We start from the raw sequence: 7463 nt of genomic DNA, 5'->3' as shown, positions 1-7463 counted from the left end.
CATTGTTGAGAACAGATACGAACAAATCTCTCTCTCTCTCTCTCTCTCTCTCTCTCTCACACACACACACACACACACACACACACACACACACACACAAAATCATTCTTGTATTTATACGTCCCCCTTAGAAACTATAATATTGTTATCCACTGTCAAATATAGTAAAACTTACCTACACTTTCCCTTTAGTCATTATTCTGTAAACAGCAGTTACTACTGCACCGACAATGTTGTTATGCAGATGCTCACTGCACAATTGGTAGTTTTGTGCAAAAGCAAAGAGCATGTAGAAGGCCAGCAGTGTGACAAAATTTACCAAAAACCAAAATCCCTGTGAACAAAAGTATTACAAACTTTTGTTCAAAAAATGGAACATTTTCAAAATGGGTAAACGATGTCGTTATTATCATCAGAACTTGATTTCAAAGTATTTCAATTTCTGGCATTTCCATAACCATTTTTGAAAGTTAATGGGATATTTCGTTGTGTGATTCTATTTATTTGTTACTGGAAATACAGTAAATAATATGACACAAATGTTATATATTATACTATGAGACCAAACTAAATACTTCCTGCATATAAACTTCTATTGTAATAAATAATATAATGGAGCACAGCAGTGTCTTGGTCTCTGAGGTTAATAAATAATGTTCTTATATGATGTGTACAATGCAGCAGGCCCGGAGGAGTACAAATTGACGTAAAAGTTTACGGGAGAAACATTTAGGCCAAGGTTATGGTGGCCATCTTCTGGGTTTATTGGTGTGCTTTAGTGTGCTCCCTCTCCCTCTCCCTCTCCCTCTCCCTCTCCCTCTCCCTCTCCCTCTCCATCCCCCCAGAACCCCCCCCCCCCCCCCTCATATGGGTGAAGGCATAGCTTTCAACATACAGTCAGCTCACTCTTCAGCTAACTGATAACAAAACCTAGATATTTACAATGAATTCAAAACTTTTTGAAGATGAAAATAAAGTGAAATTTTTTATTTTGGTTAAAAACAGCAATAAGAGAAGGGAAAATGAAATGGAATAAAAACACAGTTGAAACCCAATGCCAGAACACTGATATTTAAAAGAAGCACTTTCCTGGCAATAAAACTGGAAGGAACTGCCCTGGTATAGGAAGTTTACTGTTCAAGAGGGAAAGTGTGGTCGTGAGGAGGGTAAGAATGTGATGCTATAAGGATTGAGGGCTGGTGCATATTATTGATGGGGCAGGAGTGTCTTTCAGTACAAAAGAGGGGGTGGAGTAGAGGGGATTATTGGTGAGGCTATAATTTGATGGGGAAAGAGGTAGGGAAAAAAAAAGACAGATGGGGAAAACCAGGGTGGCAAGGAAATATATACGGTGTACATAAAATCCAGGAACACTTCCAGTTATTTATTGCACAAGAACCCAACATTGTACAGATATCATTACTTACTTAATTCCTTTTACTTCGATGTGGAGCATAGCACACATATTAGAGCTCTCCATCTGATCCTGTTCGTTGCCATCTTCTTGATGTTACTCCAGGAGTGGCCAATGACTGCCACCTCAACTTCAACAGTCCTGTGCCAGGTCAACCTTGGTCTGCTTGTCCTCCTTGCTCCTTGTGGGTTCCGTTCTAAAGCTTACTTTGGAATATGTTGCGGGCCTCTTCTCAGGGTGTGTCCAGTCCATCTCCATTTCCTTTCTTTTACGGATATCTCAGCTTTCCATTGTTGGGTGCATTCCCATAATTCTTGGTTTGAGATAACATTTGGCCAGCATACCAAGTATAGTCCTCAAACATTTATTGGTGAAGGTTTGTACTCTTGTTGTAATTTGTGCTGTCACCTTCCACATCTCACACCCATAAAAGAGAAAAGATTTTACATTTGAGCCAAAGATTTTAAGCTTTACCTTCAACAATATTTCACAAGATGTCAAAACTGGTCGCAGCTGGGCAAAGGCCTCTTTTGCCTTTTTGATCCTACTTCTGACATCTTCTGTCACCCCTCCATTTTTGGAAACAATTCTTCCCAGGTAACGAAAGCTCTCCACCTGCTCGATCTCCTCTTCTTTTGTGGCTAGTGCATTCTTGTTCTTACTGTTCATCCTAATCTCTTTAGTCTCAACCATGTTTATTTTCATACATATGATGCAACATATGTCATATGCCACACATAGTTTGGTAATTTGCTGGTAGTCAGCACTAGTCGCAAACCCCCCTGCGGGTCCGGGGATTAGAATAGGCCCGAGGTATTCCTGCCTGTCGTAAGAGGCGACTTAAAGGAGTCCATCCCCCTCACGGGGGTAGTTAGCACCTGCGTCCGGAGACGGACGGTTCCACGACCTATAATCGTGGTCTTTTTGGTTTTTCACTTCTCGTCTCTTCCTTCCTTTTGTTGGTTCCTTTCCTTGCTCTTCTCCACCTCACTGTCTTCCTTACTCTTTCCCTTGACTTCTCCTTGCCTTCTCATTGCCTTTTTCTCCTTGCCTTCTCATTGCCTTTTTCTCCTTGCCTTCTCATTGCCTTTTTCTCCTTGCCTTCTCATTGCCTTTTTCTCCTTGCCTTCTCATTGCCTTTTTCTCCTTGCCTTCTCATTGCCTTTTTCTCCTTGCCTTCTCATTGCCTTCTTCTCCTTGCCTTCTCATTGCCTTCTTCTCCTTGCTTTCTCATTGCCTTCTTCTCCTTGCCTTCTCTGGTCTCCGCCTCGGCGTTTGAGACAGTCTGTCCTCTTTCTCCCTCTCTCTCTTTTTTTTCCTCTTCTTCCTTCCTCCCTGTGCGTGTCTGAAGGCCGACCCACGCGTTCGCACGCGTAGCCGGTGACGGGGTAACGCGTAAGTCCCCGCCCTGGGTAGACATGTAAGGCACGCGCGTACCCCCTGCTAAAGGCCAGGCCCGGGGAGGGGTGATTGCCTGAGCTGATACCTTCTGACCATGCCGATTGGTCCCTCTGTCTGTTTCTCGGGAGGTGTGACCTGAGGTGTAAACATTCACCTAAGGCAGGAGTGCCCTCTGAGAGGGTCCCCACAAGGAAGGAGCGCGCCATCGGAGACGCTGGCAATCATGGGGGATTCCTCCGCAATGGATTCTACTCCATCTCTCTCTACTTCGACCCAAAAACGGAAACGTGACCAGCCAACAGTGACAAAAGTACTACCGCCTGCCCCACAGTTCCTCGTAGTTTCTCGATCTGAGGACGGAAAGGATTTTTCCTCTGTCAACCCTTTCGTTATTCAGAAGGGCGTAGATGCCATAGCCGGATCTGTCAAATCTTGTACCAGGTTGCGTAACGGCACCTTATTACTAGAAACTGAGAGTGCCTTTCAGGCACAAAAACTGCTTCGGGCCACCCTCCTGTACACGTTCCCTGTCCGGGTGGAGGCCCACCGAACTTTGAATTCGTCTCGTGGTGTAGTCTATACTAGCTCCCTCGACGGATTGACTGACGAGGAGCTTCAATCTTTCCTCGCTGAGCAGGGCGTGACGGCTGTCCATAGGGTCATGAAAAAGGTCAACAATGACCTTGTACCGACCCGGACACTTTTCTTGACCTTCGATAGTGTTAAGCTGCCATCGCGCATCAAGGCGGGCTACGAGGTTATTTCTGTTCGCCCCTATGTCCCGACACCTACGCGCTGCTACCAGTGTCAGCGTTTCAATCACACTCGACAGTCTTGTTCCAATGCGGCTAAATGTGTCACTTGTGGCAGGGATGCCCATGAGGGTGACTGTCCACCTCCGTCTCCTCGTTGTGTGAACTGTCAGGGTGCCCATGCCGCATCCTCCCGCGACTGTCCTGTCTATAAGGAAGAACGCTGTATCCAAGAAATTCGGGTCAAAGAGAAAGTGTCCACCTCGGCTGCTCGCAAGCTATTGGCTAGTAGGAAGCCCACGCTGCTCCCAGCGGGGAAATACAGTACTGTCCTCGCCTCTCCTCGGACTACCCGGGAGGTAGCAACCCAGACATGCGATCTGACCTTCAGCACCACGGTCGTCCATTCGGCCAGTGCTAAGATCGCGCGGTCGACGTCTCCTCTTCCTCCCATCACCCCACAGACACCAGCCCCTTCCTCAGCTTCTGCTAAGTCGAAGACCCCGAAGTCAGATGCACGGGCCTTCAAGAAGGAACCATCCCGTGCAGACTTCCTCCGTCCCTCGACCTCCCAGCCTTCGACCGGTACTTCCACCAAACGTCCTTCCAAAAAGGCGCATAGGAAGCACAGTTCTCCTTCTCCGCCACGGCGCCTTTCTTCTCCTGCGCCACCCAGCGGTTGCCGCCCCAGGCCGTCATCCGTTTCGCCTGGCCGCACCGCTGGTAGCCGTACATCTGGCCGTTCACCGGCGGAGGAAGCTCCCCCTCCCGGCCATCCTCCCGAGATGGCCGATGACCCTATAGACCCCATGGACGATGACTGTCCGCCTACTGATAGCGGCGGCAGTGCTCGCTCGAAGCCAGGCCCTAAGCGGCCTTCGAGGTGACCCCTTCTCTCATCTTCCTTTTCTTACGATGGCACTTATTCACTGGAATATTCGCAGCATTCGCTCCAACCGAGAGGACTTGACGTTGCTGCTCCGCTTGCACCATCCGCTCGTCGTAGCCCTCCAGGAAACGAAGCTACGCCCATGCGATCAAAGTGCCTTGGCACACTACACCTCTGTGCGTTTTGACCTACCCCCTGTGGTAGGTATCCCAGCTCATGGAGGGGTTATGTTGCTGGTCCGGGATGATATTTACTACGATCCCATCACGTTGCACACCGGCCTGCAGGCAGTTGCCATCCGCATTACTCTCCCCACTTTTACGTTTTCCTTTTGTACCGTTTACACTCCATCATCATCTGCCGTTACCAGGGCAGACATGATGCAACTTATTGATCAGCTACCTGCACCATTTTTGTTAACTGGAGACTTCAATGCCCACCATCCCCTTTGGGGCTCTCCAGCATCCTGCCCGAGGGGCTCCTTGTTAGCAGACCTTTTCAACCAGCTCAATCTTGTCTGCCTCAATACTGGCGCCCCTACTTTTCTTTCGGACACATCTCACACCTATTCCCATTTAGACCTCTCTATATGTACTCCCCAACTTGCACGCCGGTTTGAGTGGTATGCACTTGCTGATACATATTCGAGCGACCACTTCCCGTGTGTTATCCATCTCCTGCAGCATACTCCCTCTCCGTGCTCCTCTAGTTGGACCATCTCCAAGGCAGACTGGGGGCTCTTCTCTTCCAGGGCGACCTTTCAGGATCAAACCTTCACAAGCTGCGATCGTCAGGTCGCACACCTCACGGAAGTCATTCTTGCTGCTGCTGAATATTCCATCCCTCACCCTACTTCTTCTCCATGTCGCGTACCGGTCCCCTGGTGGACCGCAGCATGTAGAGACGCTTTACGTGCTCGTCGACGTGCTTTACGCACCTTTAAACGCCACCCTACAGTGGCGAATTGTATTAATTATAAACGATTACGTGCTCAGTGTCGTCGTATTATTAAAGAAAGCAAGAAAGCCAGCTGGGCTGCTTTCACAAGCACCTTCAACAGTTTTACTCCTTCTTCTGTTGTCTGGGGTAGCCTGCGCCGGCTATCTGGCACTAAGGTCCACTCCCCAGTTTCTGGCTTGAAGATCGCGAATGAAGTCCTTGTGGCCCCTGAGGCTGTCTCCAATGCCTTCGGCCGCTTTTTCGCAGAGGTTTCGAGCTCCGCTCATTACCACCCTGCCTTCCTCCCCCGCAAACAGGCAGAGGAGGCTAGGCCACCTGACTTCCGCTCCTCGAATTGTGAAAGTTATAATGCGCCATTCACCATGCGGGAACTCGAAACCGCACTTGGCCGACCACGGTCCTCCGCTCCAGGGCCTGATTCTATTCATATTCAGGTGCTGAAGAACCTTTCTCCTGCGGGTAAAGGTTTTCTTCTTCGTACATACAATCGCATCTGGATTGACGGACATGTTCCCACATGCTGGCGCGAGTCTATTGTTGTCCCGATTCCTAAGCCGGGGAAGGACAAGCACTTGCCTTCCAGTTATCGACCTATCTCGCTTACCAGCTGTGTCTGTAAAGTGATGGAGCGAATGGTTAACTCTCGATTGGTTTGGCTGCTCGAGTCTCGACGCCTACTTACCAATGTACAATGTGGATTTCGTAGGCGCCGCTCTGCTGTTGACCATCTGGTTACCTTGTCGACCTTCATTATGAATAACTTCTTGCGGAAGCGCCCGACCGCGGCTGTGTTCTTTGATTTGGAGAAGGCTTACGACACCTGTTGGAGGGCGGGCATTCTCCGCACCATGCATACATGGGGCCTTCGCGGTCGCCTCCCTCTTTTTATTCGTTCCTTTTTAATGGCTCGACAGTTCAGGGTACGTGTGGGTTCTGTCCTGTCCGACACCTTTCGCCAGGAGAATGGGGTGCCACAGGGCTCAGTTTTGAGCGTCGCTCTCTTCGCCATCGCGATCAATCCAATAATGGATTGCCTCCCAGTTGATGTATCAGGCTCCCTTTTTGTGGACGATTTTACCATCTATTGCAGCGCGCAGTGTACACGTGTCCTGGAGCGCTGTCTTCAGCGTTCTCTTGACCGTCTTTACTCCTGGAGTGTCGCCAATGGCTTCCGTTTTTCTGCCAAGAAGACGGTCTGTATTAACTTCTGGCGCTTCAAAGAGTTTCTCCCACCGTCCTTACGACTCGGTCCTGTTGCTCTCCCAATCGTGGAGACAACCAAATTTTTAGGCCTTACCTTTGACAGGAAACTTAGCTGGTCTCCACATGTGTCATATTTGGCCGCCCGTTGTACCCGTTCTTTAAATGTCCTCCGTGTTCTCAGTGGTCTGTCGTGGGGAGCGGATCGAACCGTCCTACTTCGTCTATATCGGTCGATCGTCCGCTCCAAGCTGGATTATGGGAGCTTCGTATACTCCTCTGCACGGCCATCCATCTTACGCCGCCTCAACTCCATACAACATCGGGGTTTACGACTTGCGATCGGAGCATTTTATACCAGTCCCGTAGAGAGTCTTCATGCTGACGCTGGCGAATTGCCACTCACCTACCGGCGCGATATACTGCTTTGTCGGTATGCCTGTCGGCTACTGTCAATGCCCGACCATCCGTCTTATCGTTCCTTTTTTGACGACTCTCTTGACCGTCAATACGGGTTGTATGTCTCTGCCCTGCTACCCCCTGGCGTTCGCTTTCGTCGCCTCCTTCAACACCTTAATTTTTCACTCCCTGCAACCTTTCGAGTGGGCGAGAGCCGCACGCCACCTTGGCTCCAGGCTCAGGTCCGCGTTCACCTTGACCTCAGCTCGCTCCCAAAAGAGGTCACCCCCGGTTCGGTCTACCACTCCCGTTTTTTGGAACTTCGTTCGAAGTTCATCAACATGACTTTCATTTATACAGATGGCTCTAAGACCAATGACGGGGTCGGGTGTTCCTTTATTGTCGGGGCACAAAGTTTCAAGTACCGGCTCCATGGCCATTGTTCGGT

Source organism: Schistocerca cancellata, chromosome 2, assembly GCF_023864275.1.
Source record: "Schistocerca cancellata isolate TAMUIC-IGC-003103 chromosome 2, iqSchCanc2.1, whole genome shotgun sequence".
NCBI lineage: Eukaryota > Metazoa > Arthropoda > Insecta > Orthoptera > Acrididae > Schistocerca > Schistocerca cancellata.
This window is presented reverse-complemented; position numbering follows the sequence as displayed.